The sequence below is a fragment of the Pleurodeles waltl genome, unplaced genomic scaffold (assembly GCF_031143425.1).
Source record: "Pleurodeles waltl isolate 20211129_DDA unplaced genomic scaffold, aPleWal1.hap1.20221129 scaffold_39, whole genome shotgun sequence".
Taxonomy (NCBI): Eukaryota; Metazoa; Chordata; class Amphibia; order Caudata; family Salamandridae; genus Pleurodeles; species Pleurodeles waltl.
In genome coordinates, this window is record NW_027150097.1 from 1006302 (window position 1) to 1022296 (window position 15995).

Sequence of the window (15995 nt, forward strand, 5' to 3'; positions counted from 1 at the left end):
GAAGGCAGCAATTGACTGTGGTGCCACCATGGGAAATTCGCATTTTACTACCAGCCCCGTCCATACTGTGGGTTCATCATTTGTTTTATGACATGATTCCCCTGCTGTGTTGTTTCTAGTATAAGACTTGAGTACTTTATGTGTTTTATATCATCTGTGATATTGCAGCTGTTGTTTGCAGTGTCTACATTTTGCAACCAGTGTGCTTTGTACCCTCACTGCTGCTCTCTCAGAGAGGGTAGGCTGAACACTACCGGTAGTATCAGACACCAGAGATGCCTCCTGTACCTGGAATAAAACTCTGCTTCTTTGTAAGAAATACAGGGGTGAAGATCTGCTGCATTCACAGTGACCCACTGACCCTTTTACAAAGGTTCCCAGCCGTGCAAAGACTCTTGGTGGTTAGTTAAGGGGCCATGCTAAATGGAGATTTCGAAGCATCAGACGAGACGTTTTCTTTGTTTCTGCATCAGCAAAAGTATATTTCTGTTTTTATGTTATTACTTGTGAAATACACATTTTAGTTGTGCTGTTGGATTTTTCAATGTTTGATTTACAGTGTGAACGAATTCAGGCGATAGACAGTAGGTGGCGACTGACACTGCTTCAGCACTCCTAGGGTTGAGGATCGTGGACGTTGGTTCCATCATGTAATGATTAGCATTCTGGACTCTGAATCCAGCAATCTGAGTTCCAATATCGGTAGGACCTGGAATGTTTGTAATAATACTTTTTTTTAAATTTATTGCAGGTCTTGAGCAGGAAACCATTTGTATCTCTGACATAACCCGTCTCTTCCTCTTTTCATTCCCCTCGTGGTTTCTGCGGTTTGGGGGCATCTATACATTATTCTATAGGCGTTGCTGGGGACACTTGATGCTACACACAGGTGTTGTCTACGTCCTGTGTCTGTGTGGACACCTCTCTACTCTGGCTACACAACTGTAAGATGCACAGTGTGGACCTGACTCCACTTGGCCTTCACACCGGATAACTTACAAGGAGAGAGAAACTTACGGAAATGTACGGTGTGAAAGAACGACTTTACCAAAGTGTTAATGTATGAAATTGCCCTTTGCTTTTTTTTTGTGAGTTGCAAATGGTAACCTTTGACTAAAGCAAGTACCCAAAAATAAACAGTTTTCAGCTGGACTCATATAACTTGCATTTGCAGTGGAAGATCTGCCTGGAGCAGTATATGAGTGTGAAAAGGTCTCTAGTTTTGTCTTGAAATACCAGAGACTTCGGCGCTCTCTAACAGTCTCCTTCGACATCACATCCTGATGCTGAACAGTATTAGTACATAAATGAATAAAAAACTTGCTGACGTGTACATGCACATGTGTGCATATGTACCACGGTGCTATAGTCTGATGACATATATGTGCCAGTCTGTGGGGTCAAAGGGCAGTCAGAAGTTACTGGGCCACAGTTGTATCAATGAGGACTGTGTACTTCCTGTGCCCTGGGGCATTCGTACTCTGGTCCCTCAAACTAGGGTGGAAGCCCCCCTTTAGTACATGACTCTCAGAATAACAAGTCAGAGAAGACATTAGTGTAACTGGGTACTCACACTTGTGAAAGGCACAAGTGCAAGTAGTGAACTGCAACCTGACCTCACAGCATACACTTTAGACATCCTTTGTAAACACACACACATATTTTCAGTCTAACTTGTTTACATTTTACATCAATAAATATGGTAATATTTGTACTTGAAATGTTTAATTTGCCTACCTTTGGCGCATATTCCTAGTACCTTATATTTTAACTTTTCTCCATTCGGGTGTATACAATTGGTATAATGTCAGAAAGGGAGAAGACGACCGAGAATGCCTAAGAATGTGCGCTTACATGCTTTTAAGAACATATGTCTGGTGTTGTGACAAAACAGCAGTGACCACTTCAGCTCAGCACTTGCTTCTTCCTCTGCTGTCCCAAAATATTGTGGAATTACTAGTCTCTGTGCCTCTGACAAGGCTGCTGACATCCAATTGATGATTTGTAGCCTTGTGGGCTGTGAGTGCTTTGGCTGTGCTGCCCCCTGGCAGTCACTCTGTGAAGATGCAGGTACCTGGGAACAACCCAGACTACTTCTGAGCTGTTTCTTCTCTGTGTGAACCAATCCAGTGTCAGGACTGGAGTCGGTGCTGTTAGTAGATAGAGAAGGAGTATAACTCGAGCCCCAGGAGGGCAGCCTGGAGCCTGTGACAGGTGCAGGGGAGTGTTGTCAAGGAAGCAGCTGGAAGATAACTGGAGAGCTGTCTGTGGGGCCATCAGTCTGGTGAGGAAACCCAGGAGTGTCCTACGGGAGGGGCGTGGCTTTGTCTGGCTCAAGGGGAGGGGTTAGTAATAGTGAATGCAGGGACTGCTGCTGTCCTCTGTGTCCTGGGCTCTGTGTATGTGTAGAAGCTCTAAGGTTGTAAATAATGAGACCTGACAGGTTGTGGCAGAAATGATGACTTCTGGTCATTCTTTCTCTTTTGTCAGAAGTGAGGTGTCTGTTACCCCAATTGATTGTGTACTACTGAGAAGAACAATATAACTCTCAGTGTACGGAATGCAGTGTGACCTTGGGAGACACCTCACATACACTAAGGTGTCAAAAAAGTTCACAGTTCCTATATGGTCTTGCGGTTAGGATTCCTGGTTTTCACCCAGGCGGCCTGGGTTCGACTCCCGGTATGGGAAATCAATTTTTTTTTTTTTCACTACTCAGACATTTTAATCTTTCTCAGTTTTTTTCTATAAACCTAAATGCACCTAAAGTCTTAATAAATGTCACTTGCTTTGTCTTCTGCTTCCATCTAATGCCGTCAGAGGTTTACACCGACCCCCAAATCTACTGCCCTCTCTCCCCAGCCCTTGACCTGTACATTAATACTATGAAGGGTTATTCCTTGTTTTTCTTTTATTGCACAACAAAAAGTACAGATTATATAAAGAGACCGGGGCACAGAGAAGAAGGCAGCAATTGACTGTGGTGCCACCATGGGAAATTCGCATTTTATTACCTGCCCCGTCCATACTGTGGGTTCATCATTTGTTTTATGACATGATTCCCCTGCTGTGTTGTTTCTAGTATAAGACTTGAGTACTTTATGTGTTTTATATCATCTGTGATATTGCAGCTGTTGTTTGCAGTGTCCACATTTTGCAACCAGAGTGCTTTGTACCCTCACTGCTGCTCTCTCAGAGAGGGTAGGCTGAACACTACCGGTAGTATCAGACACCAGAGATGCCTCCTGTACCTGGAATAAAAATCTGCTTCTTTGTAAGAAATACAGGGGTGAAGATCTGCTGCATTCACAGTGACCCACTGACCCTTTTACAAAGGTTCCCAGCCGTGCAAAGACTCTTGGTGGTTAGTTAAGGGGCCATGCTAAATGGAGATTTCGAAGCATCAGACGAGACGTTTTCTTTGTTTCTGCATCAGCAAAAGTATATTTCTGTTTTTATGTTATTACTTGTGAAATACACATTTTAGTTGTGCTGTTGGATTTGTCATGTTTGATTTACAGTGTGAACGAATTCAGGTGATAGACAGTAGGTGGCGACTGACACTGCTTCAGGACTCCTAGGGTTGAGGATCGTGGACGTTGGTTCCATCGTGTAATGATTAGCACTCTGGACTCTGAATCCAGCAATCTGAGTTCCAATATCGGTAGGACCTGGAATGTTTGTAATAATACTTTTTTTTAAATTTATTGCAGGTCTTGAGCAGGAAACCATTTGTATCTCTGACATAACCCGTCTCTTCCTCTTTTCATTCCCCTCGTGGTTTCTGCGGTTTGGGGGCATCTATACATTATTCTATAGGCCTTGCTGGGGACACTTGATGCTACACACAGGTGTTGTCTACGTCCTGTGTCTGTGTGGACACCTCTCTACTCTGGCTACACAACTGTAAGATGCACAGTGTGGACCTGACTCCACTTGGCCTTCACACAGGATAACTTACAAGGAGAGAGAAACTTACGGAAATGTACGGTGTGAAAGAACGACTTTACCAAAGTGTTAATGTATGAAATTGCCCTTTGCTTTTTTTTTGTGAGTTGCAAATGGTAACCTTTGACTAAAGCAAGTACCCAAAAATAAACAGTTTTCAGCTGGACTCATATAACTTGCATTTGCAGTGGAAGATCTGCCTGGAGCAGTATATGAGTGTGAAAAGGTCTCTAGTTTTGTCTTGAAATACCAGAGACTTCGGCGCTCTCCACCAGTCTCCTTCGACATCACATCCTGATGCTGAACAGTATTAGCACATAAATGAATAAAAAACTGGCTGATGTGTACATGCACATGTGTGCATATGTACCACGGTGCTATAGTCTGATGACATATATGTGCCAGTCTGTGGGGTCAAAGGGCAGTCAGAAGTTACTGGGCCACAGTTGTATCACTGAGGACTGTGTACTTCCTGTGCCCTGGGGCATCCGTACTCTGGTCCCTCAAACTAGGGTGGAAGCCCCCCTTTAGTACATGACTCTCAGAATAACAAGTCAGAGAAGACATTAGTGTAACTGGGTACTCACACTTGTGAAAGGCACAAGTGCAAGTAGTGAACTGCAACCTGACCTCACAGCATACACTTTAGACATCCTTTGTAAACACACACAGATATTTTCAGTCTAACTTGTTTACATTTTACATCAATAAATATGGTAATATTTGTACTTGAAATGTTTAATTTGCCTACCTTTGGCGCATATTCCTAGTACCTTATATTTTAACTTTTCTCCTTCCGGGTGTATACAATTGGTATAATGTCAGAAAGGGAGAAGACGACGAGAATGCCTAAGAATGTGCGCTTACATGCTTTTAAGAACATATGTCTGGTGTTGTGACAAAACAGCAGTGACCACTTCAGCTCAGCACTTGCTTCTTCCTCTGCTGTCCCAAAATATTGTGGAATTACTAGTCTCTGTGCCTCTGACAAGGCTGCTGACATCCAATTGATGATTTGTAGCCTTGTGGGCTGTGAGTGCTTTGGCTGTGCTGCCCCCTGGCAGTCACTCTGTGAAGATGCAGGTACCTGGGAACAACCCAGACTACTTCTGAGCTGTTTCTTCTCTGTGTGAACCAATCCAGTGTCAGGACTGGAGTCGGTGCTGTTAGTAGATAGAGAAGGAGTATAACTCGAGCCCCAGGAGGGCAGCCTGGAGCCTGTGACAGGTGCAGGGGAGTGTCGTCAAGGAAGCAGCTGGAAGATAACTGGAGAGGGGTCTGTGGGGCCATCAGTCTGGTGAGGAAACCCAGGAGTGTCCTACGGGAGGGGCGTGGCTTTGTCTGGCTCAAGGGGAGGGGTTAGTAATAGTGAATGCAGGGACTGCTGCTGTCCTCCGTGTCCTGGGCTCTGTGTATGTGTAGAAGCTCTAAGGTTGTAAATAATGAGACCTGACAGGTTGTGGCAGAAATGATGACTTCTGGTCATTCCTTCTCTTTTGTCAGAAGTGAGGTGTCTGTTACCCCAATTGATTGTGTACTACTGAGAAGAACAATATAACTCTCAGTGTACGGAATGCAGTGTGACCTTGGGAGACACCTCACATACACTAAGCTGTCGAAATAGTTCACAGTTCCCATATGGTCTAGCGGTTATGATTCCTGGTTTTCACCCAGGCAGCCTGGGTTCGACTCCCGGTATGGGAAAACCATATTTTTTTTTTTCACTACTCAGACATTTTAATCTTTCTCAGTTTTTTTCTATAAACCTAAATGCACCTAAAGTCTTAATAAATGTCACTTGCTTTGTCTTCTGCTTCCATCTAATGCCGTCAGAGGTTCACACCGACCCCCAAATCTACTGCCCTCTCTCCCCAGCCCTTGACCTGTACATTAATACTATGAAGGGTTATTCCTTGTTTTTCTTTTATTGCACAACAAAAAGTACAGATTATATAAAGAGACCGGGGCACAGAGAAGAAGGCAGCAATTGACTGTGGTGCCACCATGGGAAATTCGCATTTTACTACCAGCCCCGTCCATACTGTGGGTTCATCATTTGTTTTATGACATGATTCCCCTGCTGTGTTGTTTCTAGTATAAGACTTGAGTACTTTATGTGTTTTATATCATCTGTGATATTGCAGCTGTTGTTTGCAGTGTCTACATTTTGCAACCAGTGTGCTTTGTACCCTCACTGCTGCTCTCTCAGAGAGGGTAGGCTGAACACTACCGGTAGTATCAGACACCAGAGATGCCTCCTGTACCTGGAATAAAACTCTGCTTCTTTGTAAGAAATACAGGGGTGAAGATCTGCTGCATTCACAGTGACCCACTGACCCTTTTACAAAGGTTCCCAGCCGTGCAAAGACTCTTGGTGGTTAGTTAAGGGGCCATGCTAAATGGAGATTTCGAAGCATCAGACGAGACGTTTTCTTTGTTTCTGCATCAGCAAAAGTATATTTCTGTTTTTATGTTATTACTTGTGAAATACACATTTTAGTTGTGCTGTTGGATTTTTCAATGTTTGATTTACAGTGTGAACGAATTCAGGCGATAGACAGTAGGTGGCGACTGACACTGCTTCAGCACTCCTAGGGTTGAGGATCGTGGACGTTGGTTCCATCATGTAATGATTAGCATTCTGGACTCTGAATCCAGCAATCTGAGTTCCAATATCGGTAGGACCTGGAATGTTTGTAATAATACTTTTTTTTTAATTTATTGCAGGTCTTGAGCAGGAAACCATTTGTATCTCTGACATAACCCGTCTCTTCCTCTTTTCATTCCCCTCGTGGTTTCTGCGGTTTGGGGGCATCTATACATTATTCTATAGGCGTTGCTGGGGACACTTGATGCTACACACAGGTGTTGTCTACGTCCTGTGTCTGTGTGGACACCTCTCTACTCTGGCTACACAACTGTAAGATGCACAGTGTGGACCTGACTCCACTTGGCCTTCACACCGGATAACTTACAAGGAGAGAGAAACTTACGGAAATGTACGGTGTGAAAGAACGACTTTACCAAAGTGTTAATGTATGAAATTGCCCTTTGCTTTTTTTTTGTGAGTTGCAAATGGTAACCTTTGACTAAAGCAAGTACCCAAAAATAAACAGTTTTCAGCTGGACTCATATAACTTGCATTTGCAGTGGAAGATCTGCCTGGAGCAGTATATGAGTGTGAAAAGGTCTCTAGTTTTGTCTTGAAATACCAGAGACTTCGGCGCTCTCTAACAGTCTCCTTCGACATCACATCCTGATGCTGAACAGTATTAGTACATAAATGAATAAAAAACTTGCTGACGTGTACATGCACATGTGTGCATATGTACCACGGTGCTATAGTCTGATGACATATATGTGCCAGTCTGTGGGGTCAAAGGGCAGTCAGAAGTTACTGGGCCACAGTTGTATCAATGAGGACTGTGTACTTCCTGTGCCCTGGGGCATTCGTACTCTGGTCCCTCAAACTAGGGTGGAAGCCCCCCTTTAGTACATGACTCTCAGAATAACAAGTCAGAGAAGACATTAGTGTAACTGGGTACTCACACTTGTGAAAGGCACAAGTGCAAGTAGTGAACTGCAACCTGACCTCACAGCATACACTTTAGACATCCTTTGTAAACACACACACATATTTTCAGTCTAACTTGTTTACATTTTACATCAATAAATATGGTAATATTTGTACTTGAAATGTTTAATTTGCCTACCTTTGGCGCATATTCCTAGTACCTTATATTTTAACTTTTCTCCATTCGGGTGTATACAATTGGTATAATGTCAGAAAGGGAGAAGACGACCGAGAATGCCTAAGAATGTGCGCTTACATGCTTTTAAGAACATATGTCTGGTGTTGTGACAAAACAGCAGTGACCACTTCAGCTCAGCACTTGCTTCTTCCTCTGCTGTCCCAAAATATTGTGGAATTACTAGTCTCTGTGCCTCTGACAAGGCTGCTGACATCCAATTGATGATTTGTAGCCTTGTGGGCTGTGAGTGCTTTGGCTGTGCTGCCCCCTGGCAGTCACTCTGTGAAGATGCAGGTACCTGGGAACAACCCAGACTACTTCTGAGCTGTTTCTTCTCTGTGTGAACCAATCCAGTGTCAGGACTGGAGTCGGTGCTGTTAGTAGATAGAGAAGGAGTATAACTCGAGCCCCAGGAGGGCAGCCTGGAGCCTGTGACAGGTGCAGGGGAGTGTTGTCAAGGAAGCAGCTGGAAGATAACTGGAGAGCTGTCTGTGGGGCCATCAGTCTGGTGAGGAAACCCAGGAGTGTCCTACGGGAGGGGCGTGGCTTTGTCTGGCTCAAGGGGAGGGGTTAGTAATAGTGAATGCAGGGACTGCTGCTGTCCTCTGTGTCCTGGGCTCTGTGTATGTGTAGAAGCTCTAAGGTTGTAAATAATGAGACCTGACAGGTTGTGGCAGAAATGATGACTTCTGGTCATTCTTTCTCTTTTGTCAGAAGTGAGGTGTCTGTTACCCCAATTGATTGTGTACTACTGAGAAGAACAATATAACTCTCAGTGTACGGAATGCAGTGTGACCTTGGGAGACACCTCACATACACTAAGGTGTCAAAAAAGTTCACAGTTCCTATATGGTCTTGCGGTTAGGATTCCTGGTTTTCACCCAGGCTGCCTGGGTTCGACTCCCGGTATGGGAAATCCATTTTTTTTTTTTCACTACTCAGACATTTTAATCTTTCTCAGTTTTTTTCTATAAACCTAAATGCACCTAAAGTCTTAATAAATGTCACTTGCTTTGTCTTCTGCTTCCATCTAATGCCGTCAGAGCTTTACACCGACCCCCAAATCTACTGCCCTCTCTCCCCAGCCCTTGACCTGTACATTAATACTATGAAGGGTTATTCCTTGTTTTTCTTTTATTGCACAACAAAAAGTACAGATTATATAAAGAGACCGGGGCACAGAGAAGAAGGCAGCAATTGACTGTGGTGCCACCATGGGAAATTCGCATTTTATTACCTGCCCCGTCCATACTGTGGGTTCATCATTTGTTTTATGAAATGATTCCCCTGCTGTGTTGTTTCTAGTATAAGACTTGAGTACTTTATGTGTTTTATATCATCTGTGATATTGCAGCTGTTGTTTGCAGTGTCCACATTTTGCAACCAGAGTGCTTTGTACCCTCACTGCTGCTCTCTCAGAGAGGGTAGGCTGAACACTACCGGTAGTATCAGACACCAGAGATGCCTCCTGTACCTGGAATAAAAATCTGCTTCTTTGTAAGAAATACAGGGGTGAAGATCTGCTGCATTCACAGTGACCCACTGACCCTTTTACAAAGGTTCCCAGCCGTGCAAAGACTCTTGGTGGTTAGTTAAGGGGCCATGCTAAATGGAGATTTCGAAGCATCAGACGAGACGTTTTCTTTGTTTCTGCATCAGCAAAAGTATATTTCTGTTTTTATGTTATTACTTGTGAAATACACATTTTAGTTGTGCTGTTGGATTTGTCATGTTTGATTTACAGTGTGAACGAATTCAGGCGATAGACAGTAGGTGGCGACTGACACTGCTTCAGGACTCCTAGGGTTGAGGATCGTGGACGTTGGTTCCATCGTGTAATGATTAGCACTCTGGACTCTGAATCCAGCAATCTGAGTTCCAATATCGGTAGGACCTGGAATGTTTGTAATAATACTTTTTTTTTAATTTATTGCAGGTCTTGAGCAGGAAACCATTTGTATCTCTGACATAACCCGTCTCTTCCTCTTTTCATTCCCCTCGTGGTTTCTGCGGTTTGGGGGCATCTATACATTATTCTATAGGCGTTGCTGGGGACACTTGATGCTACACACAGGTGTTGTCTACGTCCTGTGTCTGTGTGGACACCTCTCTACTCTGGCTACACAACTGTAAGATGCACAGTGTGGACCTGACTCCACTTGGCCTTCACACAGGATAACTTACAAGGAGAGAGAAACTTACGGAAATGTACGGTGTGAAAGAACGACTTTACCAAAGTGTTAATGTATGAAATTGCCCTTTGCTTTTTTTTTGTGAGTTGCAAATGGTAACCTTTGACTAAAGCAAGTACCCAAAAATAAACAGTTTTCAGCTGGACTCATATAACTTGCATTTGCAGTGGAAGATCTGCCTGGAGCAGTATATGAGTGTGAAAAGGTCTCTAGTTTTGTCTTGAAATACCAGAGACTTCGGCGCTCTCCACCAGTCTCCTTTCGACATCACATCCTGATGCTGAACAGTATTAGCACATAAATGAATAAAAAACTGGCTGACGTGTACATGCACATGTGTGCATATGTACCACGGTGCTATAGTCTGATGACATATATGTGCCAGTCTGTGGGGTCAAAGGGCAGTCAGAAGTTACTGGGCCACAGTTGTATCAATGAGGACTGTGTACTTCCTGTGCCCTGGGGCATTCGTACTCTGGTCCCTCAAACTAGGGTGGAAGCCCCCCTTTAGCACATGACTCTCAGAATAACAAGTCAGAGCAGACATTAGTGTAACTGGGTACTCACACTTGTGAAAGGCACAAGTGCAAGTAGTGAACTGCAACCTGACCTCACAGCATACACTTTAGACATCCTTTGTAAACACACACACATATTTTCAGTCTAACTTGTTTACATTTTACATCAATAAATATGGTAATATTTGTACTTGAAATGTTTAATTTGCCTACCTTTGGCGCATATTCCTAGTACCTTATATTTTAACTTTTCTCCATTTGGGTGTATACAATTGGTATAATGTCAGAAAGGGAGAAGACGACCGAGAATGCCTAAGAATGTGCGCTTACATGCTTTTAAGAACATATGTCTGGTGTTGTGACAAAACAGCAGTGACCACTTCAGCTCAGCACTTGCTTCTTCCTCTGCTGTCCCAAAATATTGTGGAATTACTAGTCTCTGTGCCTCTGACAAGGCTGCTGACATCCAATTGATGATTTGTAGCCTTGTGGGCTGTGAGTGCTTTGGCTGTGCTTCCCCCTGGCAGTCACTCTGTGAAGATGCAGGTACCTGGGAACAACCCAGACTACTTCTGAGCTGTTTCTTCTCTGTGTGAACCAATCCAGTGTCAGGACTGGAGTCGGTGCTGTTAGTAGATAGAGAAGGAGTATAACTCGAGCCCCAGGAGGGCAGCCTGGAGCCTGTGACAGGTGCAGGGGAGTGTCGTCAAGGAAGCAGCTGGAAGATAACTGGAGAGGGGTCTGTGGGGCCATCAGTCTGGTGAGGAAACCCAGGAGTGTCCTACGGGAGGGGCGTGGCTTTGTCTGGCTCAAGGGGAGTGGTTAGTAATAGTGAATGCAGGGACTGCTGCTGTCCTCCGTGTCCTGGGCTCTGTGTATGTGTAGAAGCTCTAAGGTTGTAAATAATGAGACCTGACAGGTTGTGGCAGAAATGATGACTTCTGGTCATTCCTTCTCTTTTGTCAGAAGTGAGGTGTCTGTTACCCCAATTGATTGTGTACTACTGAGAAGAACAATATAACTCTCAGTGTACGGAATGCAGTGTGACCTTGGGAGACACCTCACATACACTAAGCTGTATAAAAATTCACTGTTCCCATATGGTCTAGCGGTTAGGATTCCTGGTTTTCACCCAGGCGGCCTGGGTTCAACTCCCGGTATGGGAAATCCATTTTTTTTTTTTTCACTACTCAGACATTTTAATCTTTCCCAGTTTTTTTCTATAAACCTAAATGCACCTAAAGTCTTAATAAATGTCACTTGCTTTGTCTTCTGCTTCCATCTAATGCCGTCAGAGGTTTACACTGACCCCCAAATCTACAGCCCTCTCTCCCCAGCCCTTGACCTGTACATTAATACTATGAAGGGTTATTCCTTGTTTTTCTATTATTGCACAACAAAAAGTACAGATTATATAAAGAGACCGGGGCACAGAGAAGAAGGCAGCAATTGACTGTGGTCCCACCATGGGAAATTCGCATTTTATTACCTGCCCCGTACATACTGTGGGTTCATAATTTGTTTTATGACATGATTTACCTGCTGTGTTGTTTCTAGTATAAGACTTGAGTACTTTATGTGTTTTATATCATCTGTGATATTGCAGCTGTTGTTTGCAGTGTCCACATTTTGCAACCAGTGTGCTTTGTACCCTCACTGCTGCTCTCTCAGAGAGGGTAGGCTGAACACTACCGGTAGTATCAGACACCAGAGATGCCTCCTGTACCAGGAATAAAACTCTGCTTCTTTGTAAGAAATACAGGGGTGAAGATCTGCTGCATTCACAGTGACCCACTGACCCTTTTACGAAGGTTCCCAGCCGTGCAAAGACTCTTGGTGGTTAGTTAAGGGGCCATGCTAAATGGAGATTTCAAAGCATCAGACGAGACGTTTTCTTTGTTTCTGCATCAGCAAAAGTATATTTCTGTTTTTATGTTATTACTTGTGAAATACACATTTTAGTTGTGCTGTTGGATTTGTCATGTTTGATTTACAGTGTGAACGAATTGAAGCGATAGACAGTAGGTGGCGACTGACACTGCTTCAGGACTCCTAGGGTTGAGGATCGTGGACGTTGGTTCCATCGTGTAATGATTAGCACTCTGGACTCTGAATCCAGCAATCTGAGTTCCAATTTCGGTAGGACCTGGAATGTTTGTAATAATACTTTTGTTTTAATTTATTGCAGGTCTTGAGCAGGAAACCATTTGTATCTCTGACATAACCCGTCTCTTCCTCTTTTCATTCCCCTCGTGGTTTCTGCGGTTTGGGGGCATCTATACATTATTCTATAGGCGTTGCTGGGGACACTTGATGCTACACACAGGTGTTGTCTACGTCCTGTGTCTGTGTGGACACCTCTCTACTCTGGCTACACAACTGTAAGATGCACAGTGTGGACCTGACTCCACTTGGTCTTCACACCGGATAACTTACAAGGAGAGAGAAACTTACGGAAATGTACGGTGTGAAAGAACGACTTTACCAAAGTGTTAATGTATGAAATTGCCCTTTGCTTTTTTTTTGTGATTTGCAAATGGTAACCTTTGACTAAAGCAAGTACCCAAAAATAAACAGTTTTCAGCTGGACTCATATAACTTGCATTTGCAGTGGAAGATCTGCCTGGAGCAGTATATGAGTGTGAAAAGGTCTCTAGTTTTGTCTTGAAATACCAGAGACTTCAGCGCTCTCCACCAGTCTCCTTCGACATCACATCCTGATGCTGAACAGTATTAGCACATAAATGAATAAAAAACTGGCTGACGTGTACATGCACATGTGTGCATATGTACCACGGTGCTATAGTCTGATGACATATATGTGCCAGTCTGTGGGGTCAAAGGGCAGTCAGAAGTTACTGGGCCACAGTTGTATCAATGAGGACTGTGTACTTCCTGTGCCCTGGGGCATTCGTACTCTGGTCCCTCAAACTAGGGGGGAAGCCCCCCTTTAGCACATGACTCTCAGAATAACAAGTCAGAGCAGACATTAGTGTAACTGGGTACTCACACTTGTGAAAGGCACAAGTGCAAGTAGTGAACTGCAACCTGACCTCACAGCATACACTTTAGACATCCTTTGTAAACACACACACATATTTTCAGTCTAACTTGTTTACATTTTACATCAATAAATATGGTAATATTTGTACTTGAAATGTTTAATTTGCCTACCTTTGGCGCATATTCCTAGTACCTTATATTTTAATTTTTCTCCATTCGGGTGTATACAATTGGTATAATGTCAGAAAGGGAGAAGACGACCGAGAATGCCTAAGAATGTGCGCTTACATGCTTTTAAGAACATATGTCTGGTGTGACAAAACAGCAGTGACCACTTCAGCTAAGCACTTGCTTCTTCCTCTGCTGTCCCAAAATACTGTGGAATTACTAGTATCTGCGCCTCTGACAAGGATGCTGACATCCAATTGATGATTTGTAGCCTTGTGGGCTGTGAGTGCTTTGGCTGTGCTGCCCCCTGGCGGTCACTCTGTGAAGATGCAGGTACCTGGGAACAACCCAGACTACTTCTGAGCTGTTTCTTCTCTGTGTGAACCAATCCAGTGTCAGGACTGGAGTCGGTGCTGTTAGTAGATAGAGAAGGAGTATAACTCGAGCCCCAGGAGGGCAGCCTGGAGCCTGTGACAGGTGCAGGGGAGTGTCGTCAAGGAAGCAGCTGGAAGATAACTGGAGAGGGGTCTGTGGGGCCATCAGTCTGGTGAGGAAACCCAGGAGTGTCCTACGGGAGGGGCGTGGCTTTGTCTGGCTCAAGGGGAGGGGTTAGTAATAGTGAATGCAGGGACTGCTGCTGTCCTCCGTGTCCTGGGCTCTGTGTATGTGTAGAAGCTCTAAGGTTGTAAATAATGAGACCTGACAGGTTGTGGCAGAAATGATGACTTCTGGTCATTCCTTCTCTTTTGTCAGAAGTGAGGTGTCTGTTACCCCAATTGATTGTGTACTACTGAGAAGAACAATATAACTCTCAGTGTACGGAATGCATTGTGACCTTGGGAGACACCTCACATACACTAAGCTGTAAAAAAAGTTCACAGTTCCCATATGGTCTAGTGGTTAGGATTCCTGGTTTTCACCCAGGCGGCCTGGGTTCGACTCCCGGTATGGGAAATCCATATTTTTTTTTTTCACTACTCAGACATTTTAATCTTTCTCAGTTTTTTTCTATAAACCTAAATGCACCTAAAGTCTTAATAAATGTCACTTGCTTTGTCTTCTGCTTCCATCTAATGCCGTCAGAGGTTTACACCGACCCCCAAATCTACTGCCCTCTCTCCCCAGCCCTTGACCTGTACATTAATACTATGAAGGGTTATTCCTTGTTTTTCTTTTATTGCACAACAAAAAGTACAGATTATATAAAGAGACCGGGGCACAGAGAAGAAGGCAGCAATTGACTGTGGTGCCACCATGGGAAATTCGCATTTTATTACCTGCCCCGTCCATACTGTGGGTTCATCATTTGTTTTATGACATGATTCCCCTGCTGTGTTGTTTCTAGTATAAGACTTGAGTACTTTATGTGTTTTATATCATCTGTGATATTGCAGCTGTTGTTTGCAGTGTCCACATTTTGCAACCAGTGTGCTTTGTACCCTCACTGCTGCTCTCTCAGAGAGGGTAGGCTGAACACTACCGGTAGTATCAGACACCAGAGATGCCTCCTGTACCTGGAATAAAACTCTGCTTCTTTGTAAGAAATACAGGGGTGAAGATCTGCTGCATTCACAGTGACCCACTGACCCTTTTACAAAGGTTCCCAGCCGTGCAAAGACTCTTGGTGGTTAGTTAAGGGGCCATGCTAAATGGAGATTTCGAAGCATCAGACGAGACGTTTTCTTTGTTTCTGCATCAGCAAAAGTATATTTCTGTTTTTATGTTATTACTTGTGAAATACACATTTTAGTTGTGCTGTTGGATTTGTCATGTTTGATTTACAGTGTGAACGAATTCAAGCGATAGACAGTAGGTGGCGACTGACACTGCTTCAGGACTCCTAGGGTTGAGGATCGTGGACGTTGGTTCCATCGTGTAATGATTAGCACTCTGGACTCTGAATCCAGCAATCTGAGTTCCAATATCGGTAGGACCTGGAATGTTTGTAATAATACTTTTGTTTTAATTTATTGCAGGTCTTGAGCAGGAAACCATTTGTATCTCTGACATAACCCGTCTCTTCCTCTTTTCATTCCCCTCGTGGTTTCTGCGGTTTGGGGGCATCTATACATTATTCTATAGGCGTTGCTGGGGACACTTGATGCTACACACAGGTGTTGTCTACGTCCTGTGTCTGTGTGGACACCTCTCTACTCTGGCTACACAACTGTAAGATGCACAGTGTGGACCTGACTCCACTTGGCCTTCACACCGGATAACTTACAAGGAGAGAGAAACTTACGGAAATGTACGGTGTGAAAGAACGACTTTACCAAAGTGTTAATGTATGAAATTGCCCTTTGCTTTTTTTTTGTGAGTTGCAAATGGTAACCTTTGACTAAAGCAAGTACCCAAAAATAAACAGTTTTCAGCTGGACTCATATAACTTGCATTTGCAGTGGAAGATCTGCCTG

General features: G+C 43.8%; 4 non-coding genes across 4 annotated transcripts; all 4 read left to right on the forward strand.

The window, feature by feature from the left end:
- The first annotated feature begins 2619 nt into the window (after positions 1 to 2619).
- Positions 2620 to 2691, forward strand: TRNAE-UUC (transfer RNA glutamic acid (anticodon UUC)). The gene has a single exon. It is a non-coding gene; the product is annotated as a tRNA-Glu (tRNA).
- A 2889-nt stretch (positions 2692 to 5580) lies between these two features.
- On the forward strand, positions 5581 to 5652 carry TRNAE-UUC (transfer RNA glutamic acid (anticodon UUC)). Its single transcript has one exon. It is a non-coding gene; the product is annotated as a tRNA-Glu (tRNA).
- A 5852-nt stretch (positions 5653 to 11504) lies between these two features.
- On the forward strand, positions 11505 to 11576 carry TRNAE-UUC (transfer RNA glutamic acid (anticodon UUC)). Its single transcript has one exon. It is a non-coding gene; the product is annotated as a tRNA-Glu (tRNA).
- A 2887-nt stretch (positions 11577 to 14463) lies between these two features.
- TRNAE-UUC (transfer RNA glutamic acid (anticodon UUC)) lies at positions 14464 to 14535 on the forward strand. Its single transcript has one exon. It is a non-coding gene; the product is annotated as a tRNA-Glu (tRNA).
- Positions 14536 to 15995: the final 1460 nt, after the last annotated feature.